The sequence below is a fragment of the Mustela erminea genome, chromosome 3 (assembly GCF_009829155.1).
Source record: "Mustela erminea isolate mMusErm1 chromosome 3, mMusErm1.Pri, whole genome shotgun sequence".
In the NCBI taxonomy this organism is placed as follows: Eukaryota; Metazoa; Chordata; class Mammalia; order Carnivora; family Mustelidae; genus Mustela; species Mustela erminea.
In genome coordinates this window covers 133,834,131-133,846,769 of record NC_045616.1, presented here as the reverse complement: position 1 = coordinate 133,846,769, position 12,639 = coordinate 133,834,131, and the positions used below count along the sequence as shown (strand labels likewise).

The following is a 12,639-nucleotide window of genomic DNA, read 5'->3' as shown; positions in this document are numbered from 1 at the left end:
TCTTTGGGAAGTTTTCATTTCCATCTGGGCGAAATTAATTTGGTTTAGGTTTTTGAACAAAGTTCAGAGGAAATACAAAGGTAAGTCTGTTAAGCAACTTTGTTGCTTAAAACTCTTTCCTTCCTGTTACAGTGCTATTGAGATGTATATATCTTCATTCTAAAGTGATGCTTAACACAATGGATTGACCTTATTGATTCCACCAATTTCATCAATTTCCAGATTGAAGTCAGAGGCAAGTATACTTTAATCTTTTGAAAAACTGGTTTGTTTCCAGAATATTTATGGGAAAGAAATCTAACCTAGCAAAGGAAAGGAGTTGACACAACTTTTCCTCAACAAGCTAGTCACTTAGCAGGTGAAAATACAGCTAGAGACATGCCACTTCTAGTCATCGATAGGTAACTCCTTCTACAAAACAATGTAAAGGACTAGAAAAAATACTTCTTAAAAATTGTTTTAAATTTATTTACTTGACAGAGCGAGAGTGGGGACACAAGCAAGAGGAGTGGGAGAGGGAGAAGCAGGCTTCCCACTGAGCAGGGGGCCCAATGAGGGGCTAGATCCCAGGACCCCGGGATCATGACCTGAGCCAAGATGCTTAGCTGACTTAGCCACCCAGGTGCTCCTCTTAAAGTTTTTAAGAAAAAAAATAGATTTAAAAAACCCACATCCAAATGAAATGGAAAATAACCAACAGTAGAAATAATTTTTTGTTGGGGGAAGGGGAGCATCAACACTTGGAGGAAGGAAGAGTCAGTTTCCTACATTTTATAACCTTTAGTCTGAGACCAGCCCAAGTCTGGGTAGTGAGGGGGGTGCCTAAAACTCTGTTAGAAAATACACAATATTTCTGGCTTGAAGAACCAAAGGTCAGAGTTTGGGGAAAATATACCACTTGGAAAATGAGGGGAAATTGCAGAAAAGAGAAAGCTAGAGAGGAAGAAGCTGTGTGTAAAGTCTATATCATGCATAATGTCTGAACCATCCTTATCCAAGACAAACTCAAAGCAGCCTGGCTGAGCCCCAAAACACTGAATTCAGGCTACAGCTGCTATTAATGCAAGCAATGTCAATGAGTCTAACCATGAAAATTGTCCATTTAAAAAGAAAATCAGGGGTTCCTGGGTGGCTCAGTGGGTTAAAGCCTCTGCCTTTGGCTCATGATCTCAGGGACCTGGGATCGAGCCCCGTGTCGGGCTCTGCTCGGCAGGGAGCCTGCTTCCCCCTCTTTTTCTCTGTGTCTCTCTGCCTACTTGTGATCTCTCTCTCTGTCAAATAAATAAATAAATAAATCTTTAAAAAAATAAATAAATAAAAAGAAAATCAGTGCCATTGACAGAACATAACAGAATCCAGTCTTCACAACATTATATTTACAATGCCCACGTTATAATCCAAAATTACTAGACAACACTAAACAAACAAACAAAAAAACAAATAAACAACCAGAAAAATGTGATCTGTTCTCATCATAGAAACAATCAGTGGCGACTGACTCCACCATTATCTAACTACTGGAGCAATCAAGCAATGCTTTAAAAAGCAGTAATTATAACTATGATCAATGAAGTAAAAGAAATATGCCCGTAATGAACAAAAAAATAGGAAGTATCAGTAAGGAAATGTAAACTATTAACAAAAGAATAAATAAATAAAAATTCTAGAATTGGAATATACATCTTTTAAACAAACCTTGCGGGATAGATTTAGTAGGGGAATGAAGATGGTGGGAGAGAAGTCAGCAAACTGAAAGACAGCGCAATAGAAATTATCTAGTGTGAAAAACACAGAGGGAAAAGATTTAAAACAATAGAGGGGCATCTGGTTGGCTCAGTTGATAGAGTATGTGACTCTTGATCTCAGGGTCGCGAGTTTAAGTACCATACTGGTGTGGAGCTCACTTAAAAAAGTTAATAGAGCCACATGGGTATTTGGGACTATATGAAGAGGTCTAGCATATTTGTAACTGAGTCTCAGAAAGATATGAGAAAGATAATGGGGCAGAAAAAACATTTCAAGAAGTACTGAAAATTGCTCACATAAAGGACAAATGTGCAAATTCAAGAAGCTTAGCAAATGCTAGGCAGGATGACTAATGACAAACAGCACATTATAAATACCGTGATCTGAATGACTGATGATTTATCAGAAACAGTGAAGGCCAGAAAATCATAGAACAATGTCTTTAAATAGTTGAATTAAAAACATCGTCAACCCAAAATTCTGTATCCAATAAAAATATCCCTTAAGGATGAAATGAAATAAAGACATTTTAAAATGAAACCAAGAGAATGTACTCTAATGGGCCTGCACTAAAATACAAACACTAAAGGCAGTTCTTCAAGAAATGTCAGCAGGTGGAAACGCAGATCTTTGAGAGGGACTAAAGAATACTAAGGTAAATATATGGGTAAATATAAAAGACTATTTCTCCTCTTAATTTCTTTTAAATATTTATCACATTGCAGATTTTATTGTGTTATAGATATAATATATTTTACAACTGTAAGGTCAAGGACAGGTCATGTAGGTAAATGCACCTATTAAGTGACAGAGTACAATATTATCTCAAGTAGACACTGAAAATTAGGCTGTGTATTGTAATTCACAGAGCAAACACTAAAGAATCATGCAAAGGCAAGTTAAAATAGAATTCTAAAAAATATTCCCATGATGTAAAAGAGGATAGAAAATGACAAATACAGGGACAAAAACAAGAGGGAACAAAGAAGAAAACATATAGTAAAATGGTAGGCTAAACCCAACCATATCTATAAATGCCTTAAACATACGATTACTACACAGTCTCTATCAACTTAAAATAGAGAGACTATCAGACTGAATTTATTATTCTGTTTTATTTATTTATTTATTTTTAATTTTATTTATTTATTTGACAGAGATCACAAGTAGGCAGAGAGGCAGGCAGAGAGAGAGGAAGGGAAGCAGGCTCCACGCTGAGCAGAGAGCCCGATGTGGGGCTCAATCACAGGACCCTGGGACCCCAGGACCCCGGGATCATGACCTGAGTTGAAGGCAGAGGCTTTAACCTACTGAGCCATTCAGGCGCCCCAGACTGAATTTTTTAAAAATTCCCAACTACATACTGTCTGTAAGAGATGCTATTTAAAATATAGATAGGACTATAGATTTAGTTTAGATTAAGTTTGGCAAACAGCTTTCAAAAGTCCCAAAAGTTCCCACTGAATTCTCTCCAAGTTCTACTCCTATTGTATTAATGTAACAAATAAAGTCCTAGCCTTTAACATTAACTACGTCATTCATATTTATTAATTCTCATCAACACGGTCCAAGAAAATTAAGCAGCAATCTGAACAAACACATACTCATTATTCTTCCTAAGCCCATGGGGAAAAAAAGTAAGAGATTCAGAAAAGCTCTTCCACTGTCTGGTTTCTGATGATTTCTAGGACATAGTGTGAACATAATTACAATATCTAAGAGACAATAGATTATGTAAAATCGATCAATTAATCTAAAAATCAATCTTCAAGTAATAATTAATTCAAAAAAAACTTTTAGAACTATTAAGGATAATATTATCCTTCACTGAAATTCATTTCACAGGTATCGAATGGAATGTAATTCATAATTAACTACAAAGAATTACCTGAAATTATAAAATATAAATATTCCATGTGATTCTAACACTCAACATCTTGCTTCATCATTGCTGGCTAAATTTTATATCTATACAGTTGGAAGTGACAGCTATCTCTTAAATAACCAAGCTTTATGATATATCAGACGAAAAAATTTTCTGGAGGCCTACTTAAGTTTTTCACAAGAATACATGCACATAACATCATTTTCATTTCCATTGAGTTTTCTTAGAAATAATGCTGACTTCAAGCACTGGCATCACATACTTTAGGCATACTTTAAGACCTAAAAGTGAATCTTTAAAATAGCAAATGGGGTGTGTAAGACTTTGTCTCCCAAATAGAGAATTCTTATCCACGAGGCCAATTACAGATTAGCATCTCCTACTTACCTGATGATGCCACTTGCTTCAGAAAACTCCCAGCTCCTTCCAGCTCCATCAGTGTGGCTACAAACACTGCCAAACATGTAATTTTAGATATTTGTAGTAGTTGAAAAAAGAGAATTGTGATTATATTTCACAATTTACATAACTGATTTCATACATCTCTATGTATATCTATACCCATACCCAGATCTAAGCTAGTGTCCCTGATAATTATGGAAATGTTTTTCCTCCAAGGAGTTGGCTAGGATAAGGGAACATCCCACTCGTGCCTTCCCTATAATTGTTACACAAATGAGACCTTCTGGTGGACGACGGATGACAAGGAACATTTCCCAGGTCTTTTAACTTGGTGTCTACAGTCTTGGCCATTCACTTAATCTAACAGAATCATGTGGGGGATAAGTGAAGAATTTGAACTTGGGCATATTGATTTTGATGTACAAATAAAGTGGCCTGGAATTCAGATGAAATAATTGCAATCAAAGATTTGAGGTCATCAGTGCACAAGTGATCACTGAATTCAAGAGCACAGATGTGTTCACTTGGAAGACTGGGGATCAGAGAAGAAGGTTAAGGATAGAGCCCCAGACACAACAATGTCTAAAGGAGAACAAGAAGACCAAGAAGGCGATGGGGAAGAAAGTCAGGGAGAAGGGGGAAGTGGAGAGAGTTGAGCTACTGAATTCAACAGGAAGAGAGAAGAGTGGGCAGGAGGGTCAGATGGAGAATGAATATGTATTTTCCCGGCATAATCTTGTGGACACTAAACAAGGAAGGGTATTTCAGCAATGCCTTTGGTATTTTTATCTTTTTCATTTCAGTTAGTTTTGGGCTAATTTTTAATACTAACCTTCAGAACACATATGTCATGCATGCTTTTATGTATCAGCTTGCTAGGCTTGCTATAACAAATTACCACAAATTAAAATAATTTATTCTTGCATAGTTCTGGAGCCCAGAAGTCTGAAATCAAGGGGTTGGCAGGGTGAGTTCCTTCTTATTGAGTAAGGAAGGGGTTAAAGCACAGGCAGGGAGAGACAGGAGGCCCCTGACTAGACTCTGAAACTATTCCTGGCTCAGACAGAGCAGAACAAGAGATAAGCAAATAGGATGGTTTAAGCGTCTTTGGCTCAGTTCACAATCCCCATCTTGGGGTTTTGGGATTGAGCCCAGTGTCAGGCTCCCTGCTCCCTGCTTCTGCCTCTCCCCAAACTCTCCTCCTGCCTCTCCTGGTGCTCATGCACTTTCTCTGTCAAATAAATAAATAATATCCTTTAAAAATATATTTTAAAAACGAGAGAGAGAGCAAGCTAAGGGAACAAACCAGACCAGCCAGCCCTGGATGTTAGCGGGGTTTTTTGTTTTTTTGCAACTACATTTTAACCACAGAAAATGACAAGACCCCAAAGAAAAAGTAAGCCATTAGGGATATTATCCATAGTCTTGGCTCAAAGAAAGAGGGCACAAGAAGAATCTCATGGCCACAAGCTTCCCAGTCAGTTGTCAATAAAAGACCGTCAGTAAAAGCCCACAGTGGCAACCCACTCAGAACCCCTCTCACTCCAGAAAGCGTATTTTTCCTTCCTTTCTGTTCTCACCTTCACTTAATAAATGTTCACGTCACCCTTTTGTGTCTGCAAGGTTCATTCTTCGACTCCGACGAGAACTCTGTGATGCTGCAACATTAGGGGCTCAGAGGGAGACTGTTCTGAACCTTTCTCCTAGCTTCTGCAGATGGCCAGCAGTTCTTGGCATTCTTTGGCTTGAGACAAGATAACTCCAATCTCTGCCTCAGTATTCAGATGGCATTCTTCCCATGTGTGTGCATCCATATTTCCCTCTTCCTATAAGGACACCAGTCATTGGATTAATATGGTAGGACCTCATCTTCCCTTAATTAAATCTACAGACACATTTCCAAATAGGGTCATATTCTGAGGCTCTGGCCCGACATGAATTTTTAGAGGATACTATTCAACCTAGTAGAATCACAAATTTACAGGTACTATAGCTACTGGACTCTAGAAAGACGGATAAATTTAAGTTATTAGAATGTTACACAAAATTAAGGGATTTTATGTGGGCACCTGCTGCAGGAAGTCATTGAGAGGACATGACCTCCCGTTGAGTTATGGACTGGACCTGGGGAAGCAGAGGCTCCTTACTGCCTTCTCTGTCCTTGGATGTAAATTCTGCCCACAGGGAGACCCTGCAAGGACAGTGCCTTATGAGAGTAATGTGCTACTGAGACCATTCGGACTCTACACTGACTGAACCCAGTAAGGCTTCTACATAACTCTTAAGACTCTGGGGGCAGGTGCAGAGATCTGCTCACCTTGCAGCGGCCCATGACAAGCCTCATCTGTGAACTCCCTTATTAAACCCGACAGGTACTAAGCTGGAGTGGTCTGCCTCTTTCTTTGGCCTTTCCTTCCCTTCTAGTATGGGGTCAGTTTTGAAATTCGTAGCAGGGCACTGGCCCCAGATTAAAACCAACAGCCTGGAATTTTTTGCAGCTTAGTTTCCTTCCTTTGTAGGAGGAGCACAAAGTAAGTTTAGACTCAGGTTGCAGAAATTCTTCACACTCAATATTTTTTAATTTGGCATCACATCTGCCCTAAGAGACATATCCCTCAGAACTGTTCTTATAAAGAAGAAATTAAAGTTTTTCTTTTCTTTCTTTTTTTCACTTACTAAAATACAGACTCAGAAAGCTTTTCCAACCCTTTGGGATCTGGTCAAGTAGTTTCCATAGCTGAGCAGATGACTAAACTAATGGATACTTTAAAACTCTGGAAGTGATGAGGTGTGGCAAAGGACCACATGTTTGCTTAGACAAAAGTACCTTCTCTTCATTTTCATCAAATATTTACGGTGCACCCTGGTCTTTGTGGCACCATTAGGTAGTAAATGTATCAAAGACTAAAACAAAACTCTCTCCCAGGGGGGACACTGGGAGGAGCAAAAACTGCACAACCCAGAAGTAGCATTTAGGCTGATTCTGACATATTTTGAGCCATTGGGTCAATTCCAGAAGTGATCCTAAGATAAAATAGGATTCATCATGAGCAATCCTTCTTAATCACTGCTGGGTTCCTTTCCCTCCTACAGTGCGTGGCATTCATGATCCTGCCCAGGTCTCCAAACTGGACCAGAACAGGTCTAGCAAAGCTCCATGAACAATCCTTCATCAGGCACCCCAGTCCTCCAGATACCAGAACACACCGCTCTCTTCTCCGGGTCCCAGCAGGCCACAAAAACATGGTGGATCGCCACCCTCCGCGGAGCTTCCCACCTGCAATCTGAAACTGGCCAGTACTTGGAGGGCAGGAGAGACACTGGCCCCTCCCGGGTGGTAGGTGCAGCTCTTATAAGCAAAGGGAACTTATGCAGGTGGCTTGTCTGGAGTGCCAACAAGATGAACGGATCCTGGCATCCCTCAGCCAAACCTTACAAGCTGATGCAGAGGCCTGAACCAGGTCTGGTCAGGTATATCCTGTAGGTGTTCTCGCCTCACTGCCTCAAGGCTATGTGCATGGAGCAGCTCCTGGCTGTCCAACAGGCAAGCAGAACCCACTTTCCAAGAACAGGGGAAGGGGCAAGGAGCCTTGGGTTTTCCAGGTGCAGCTCAAGGGTCAACTGGAGGTCATGTCCCTTCCATGACCTCCCCCAACAGGGCAATACTAGGATGGTCTCCATTCCAGCTCAAGTTCACAGGGCTCTCCGTAGTCCAACACATAATTATGAAAGAGGCGTCAATAGGTACTTCAAAGGCCCTGTATTTAAAATACGCATTTCAAAGACTGGACCACATTTTTAAGAGGAAAAGCAAGTTGTAGCATACACGGCTCTTTTGGGAAACAAAGGTTTTAGGACTGTGGCTCTGGATGAAACTTGGTCAGACAGAAGCGTTTCGAGATAGGGAGGAGAATCAGGTTCCTAGAACTGTCCAAACACATTTTTTTTTTTTTTTAATCGCTCTGGACGCCTAATGGACATACAGTTTGTCTGGAGCTCTTGCCTTCTGCCTGAAGAATTTCTGCCGGGACCCCAGGGTTCTGTCTCTCGCTTGGAATAACAAGTGGCCGCACGCGGTCACCCTGGCTCCTGGGTCCCTCGGCTGCTCTCAGCTTCCCGCCGCCCCGGGGCCCGCTGGCCCTGGCCAGAGAGGCCGGCGCGCGATGCCTCTCCCGGCCCCACAGAGACTTCGGTTCCACTTCTCCTTTCCAGGCCTCTCCCACTTCCTTTCCCACCGCTCCCCTCCCGGCCGCCCGCCAAGCCCCGGACCGCACCTCCGCGGGGTTTCGCCCGCCTCCCGCAGGGTCCCAGCCGCTTCCCCCGGGACCTAAAGGGGAAGAATTCCTGTGGGTCCCAGGAGTGCCAAGAGTGCGCAGCAGGACGGGAAATTGCAAAAGTCCTCAGCCCTCTGCCCTCCCCCGCGGTTTTCCCGTAATTCCCGCCCCTCGGCGCTCGCCCCGCAGCTGATTCATAGCCCGGGCGCGGGGCCGCCCCTGCACGTCCACACCGGCGTCCGCACCCGCGGCCCCGCGCCGCCTAGGACCCGGCCCGGCCCGCGAAGCCCTCCACCCGTGCGGGGTGAGTACCCCGGCCGCCCGCTCTCTCCGCGCCCCGCGGCAGCCTTCCCCGCGCCCCGACAGCTTTCCCCGCGGGCGGCCCCGGCGCGGCGCCCGGCGGGACCCGACAGCTTCGCAGCCCCTTCCCGGGGTCTGCCCGGCCGGCCGCGGCCCGGTCACGGCCGCCAGCCCCCCCCCCTGCCCGGCGCCGCCCCTGCCCCGCGTCGGCTTCGGCTGGCGCTTCGACCTGCTCCGGGACGGTGCTCGGAGGGGTCCCCGCCTCTGGCCCGCCCGCCCGGCTGCTGCGTGTGTCCTTCTCCCCCGAGCGCACGCTGCCGGCGCCCCCGCGGCGTCTCCCCGCTGCTGGAAGTTCACGGTCCCGTCACTTCTTGCTTCGTAGTCGGGGATGTTTATTGAGTTAAAATCCCCAAGCAACCCACTTTCGCGTCTCTCCCAACACATCGCCCCGGGAGTTCATTTTCCCCAACCACCCCCGCGCCCCCGGAGCTCCCCCCGAACATTCGCTCGGCTCCGCGCGGTCGGCGATGCCCCTCCTCCCCGGCTGTGTTTACACCTGGGAGTGGGCGGCGCTCACGGCCCGCGCCGCGCGGGGATCCCGGGGGCGCGGTGCGCGGGCGGGCGCCTGGCCTCCTCCGCCACGTGAATGGAGGGGCGGCCGAGCTGGCAGGTTGAGCAGCTGCAGTCTTGCAAATAACAGCGCTCCACCCCTCGCCCGCGGAGAGGGGTTCAGGACCTTGTCCAAGACCATAGAGCGGGCCGCGGTGACTCCGAAAACGCCGCGTAGCCCAGGGGCACTGGCGCTGACACGGACACCGGGAGTCCTTTCTTGCTGGTCCCCGGGCGGGCACTTCCTCAGCCGGTCCGTGCCTGCTTGCGTGCGGCCGCAGGCCTGCCCAGTGGTGGCAGGCTCGCTCTTGGGTGCCACGGGGGACAGGCAGGCTCGAAGACGCTCTGCGTGCGGATAAGCTTATCCTCCGACTCCAGAGGGGTCCACTGTAGGGGATCGGATCCACGTGAGTGTAGTGTATTTGATGTGAGCTGGAGGGAAAGAAGCTCGGGTCGTATGCCCCAGTCTAACGCTGACTGTGGGACTGAGCTGGAGTTACTCATCCGGTCAGCCTCGGGTTTCTCCCATGCAGAATAATGGTGGTTCGTACTTACTGTGGATCAGGCACCGTACTAAGCACTTTACGTGCCAGCTCCCTTAAGCTTCACCAATGAGCTAGGTAGTAGTTTTGTCGTTCTCCTTTTATCAGGGAGGACACCAAGGCCTAGAGAAGTTCAGTAACTTGTCTGGGGTCACACAGCGAACAGGTGAGAGTCAGGAATTGGCTTTGGCCGCTGCTTATAAGCACTACGGTGTGCCTTCCAACTCTCGGACCCTCTCTGGAGTGGTCCTGGTTGTGGTGCTTCCTTAATGCTCTCCTTTGTCTCTCTCCTGGGCTGCTTTAAAAGGCACTCAGACACCTTTGAGGCTGAAGGGCTCCAGACTGAGCTGAGCCTCAGAATCAATCTTGGGTCTTTTTAAAGCCTTGGATTCCCACTTAACTATTTAGAATCTTCAGGTTATGCTCAGGTTGTGTCTGCCCTGGTAGCATTCAGAAGTATTAGAAGCCAATAGTGACGGGAAGCTCACCACCTAATATTTGATTGCTGGACAAAGTGAATTCTCAGCTGTAACTTGTCTCCTGGTAAATTACATCTTGGTCTCAGTTCTGCCTCTTGTTGGCCCCAGAAATGTGTCTGAGCATTTTGTATCAAAGGACAGCTTGACAGTGTCCAACAGGACTCCGACCATACGGGGCAAAATACTTCCTTGCACACTGGGTCTCTCCTTCTACCTCTCTCTTTAACCTGAAAGACCAGGAGCACCTACAGAGGTGCGTGGAGGTGTTCCAGACTCTCTGATATTCCTTGTAATCCTTTTGTCCTGAAAAAGGAACCAAGTCAGGAAAGCTACTATGGCTTTGAAAGAGAGATCAGTGGTAATAGTTTCCACAAGAGGAAGGAGTAGGTTTTCCTTGTGGGAACTGGGCTGGGGTGTTGTTGGCTCCCATAGAAAAAAATCTGAACAAGTGTCATCTTGCTCACTTACAGAACAGTGAGACCTGGCACTCCTTTCACTGGAGAGGGAAGCCCTCCTCGATTAAAAAAAAGGGGGGAGGAATAAAACACAAACAGTATTGTGAGAAATATCCCTTGCTCCCAGCAGGCTTCTTTGTAGTTACAGATGTTCATAAAACAAGTGTTTTTTTCCCGGCAACTGTGTTCCGGGCTTCACAACCTTCCTTCCCTTTTCATTTTCGTTTCTGCAGTTGGCCCTGGAACAATGCAGGGTCTAGGGGTGCCCAAAAATCTGCATGTAAATTTGGTCTCCCCAAAACTTAACTACTAGTAGACTACTGTTGACCAGAAGCCTTACTGATAACATGGTTGATGAGCATATCTTGTATGTTACATGCATGATATACTCTGTGTTGTCTATGAAGTAAGCTAGAGGAGAGATGTTATTAAGAGCATCATAAAGAAGAGAAAATACACTTATAATTCCGTATTGTATTTATTGAAAAAAAATCTGTGTATAAGTGGACCTGTTCAGTTTAAACCCACATTGTTCAGGAGTCAGCCGTACTTGTTTTTCAGCATTTATTTATTCCAGGTTGTCAAAATTTCATTTTTATGTTTTAAAAATAATACAAATAATAACTAAGTATGTTCTCTTTCAAAAAATAGAGAAGTATATGGAATGAAATGTAGAACTACCATGTAGAACTCCTATTCCCACTCAGAAGAGGGAAGACGAAGTTTGGTAAATACCATTCTGAGATTTTATTTTGTTTTCTATGCATTTGCATAATAATGTGTTTATACATATTTATTCATATATTCAAATGAGATCTTACTATACATTATGCAGCTTACTTTTTCATTTTCCAAGTCCTAGAGATTTTCCCATGGCAGTACAAATCTCTTTTGCTAAAGGCTACATGTTATTCTAAATTAGAGATATAATTCATCTATTTTTTCTCTTATTAGTGGACATTTGGATGGTTTAAAATTAGTCAGCATTAGCAACAGTACTTCAGGAAAGACAGTGCATTCGTCTTTGTGTGTCAGCCTGACTATTTCTATTCAATAGAGTTCTAGGGTCAAAGGGTTGGTTCATGTTTCCACTTGATAGACACAGTCCTTCAAATGATAGCACTGCCCCACCCCAGGTACTAATTTAAAATCAGTGCATGAGAAGCTGCTTCCGTCATCCTGCCTACCATCAGCTATTATCTTTTTTTTTTATTTAGATTTTCAAATCTGAAACCCAGTATGGCATTTTAATTTGCATTTTACTGATTACTACTGCGGTTTAATGTCTCTTAATGTTTATGGGTCATGCAGTGTCTTCTGTGAATTACCTGTTCCTGTCTTTTGCTCGTTTTTCTATTGAGTTGCCTTTTCTGATTCCTGTTTACTGCAGATGCTCTGTACCAATTCAGGATCTTAATTCTTTGTCTATTGTAGATGATTTAAATATTTCTTCTGCTGTGATGCTCTTTTTTTCCCCCAGTATTTTTTTTTGTGTGTGTGGTAAAATACATAATATAAAATTTGCCATCTTAATCATTTTTAAGTGCACAGGTCACTGTTATTAAATACACTCAGTACTGGGCAGCCGTTGCCAGCATTCATCTCTAGAACTCTTTCCATCTTGCAAAACTGACACTCTGGGCCCATTCTCCCGAACCCTTGCCCCTGCGAACGAGCATTCTGCTTTCCGTCTCTGTGATTTGACTACTCCAGGTGCCTCATATGCATGGTGGAATCCTAGAGCATTTGTCTTTTTGTGACTGACCTATTTCACTTAGCAACATGTCCTTACGACCTTCCATGTTGTAGCAGGTGTCAACATTTTTTCCTTTTCAAGAATGAATAATATTTCATGGTTTGCATATATACATTTTGCTTATCGATTCATAATGCTTTTGTTTTTAACTACCTTCTGCTTCATGGATGTTGTAAATATTTGTGTCATCA

General features: G+C 44.1%; 1 protein-coding gene and 1 long non-coding RNA gene across 7 annotated transcripts in view; one reads left to right on the top strand and one right to left on the bottom strand.

Moving 5' to 3' along the window:
• Positions 1-8,397, bottom strand: part of LOC116586962 — a 110,663-nt gene extending 102,266 nt beyond the window's left edge. For all 3 annotated transcript variants that reach the window (XR_004284234.1, XR_004284235.1, XR_004284237.1), the window contains exons 1-3: positions 8,308-8,397; positions 5,614-5,859; positions 4,019-4,084 (exon numbers count right to left, since the gene is read on the bottom strand). This is a non-coding gene — a long non-coding RNA (uncharacterized LOC116586962). The remainder of the gene's footprint in view (positions 1-4,018; positions 4,085-5,613; positions 5,860-8,307) is intronic.
• A 110-nt stretch (positions 8,398-8,507) lies between these two features.
• Positions 8,508-12,639, top strand: part of OSMR (oncostatin M receptor) — a 50,780-nt gene continuing 46,648 nt past the window's right edge. Inside the window, exon 1 of one of the 4 annotated variants that reach the window (XM_032337560.1) lies at positions 8,508-8,611. The gene's annotated coding sequence lies outside the window, so the exon portion shown is untranslated. Of the gene's footprint in view, positions 8,612-9,532; positions 9,624-12,639 lie in introns of those variants that run through there. The other 3 variants (XM_032337558.1, XM_032337561.1, XM_032337559.1) reach the window with 3 other exon arrangements.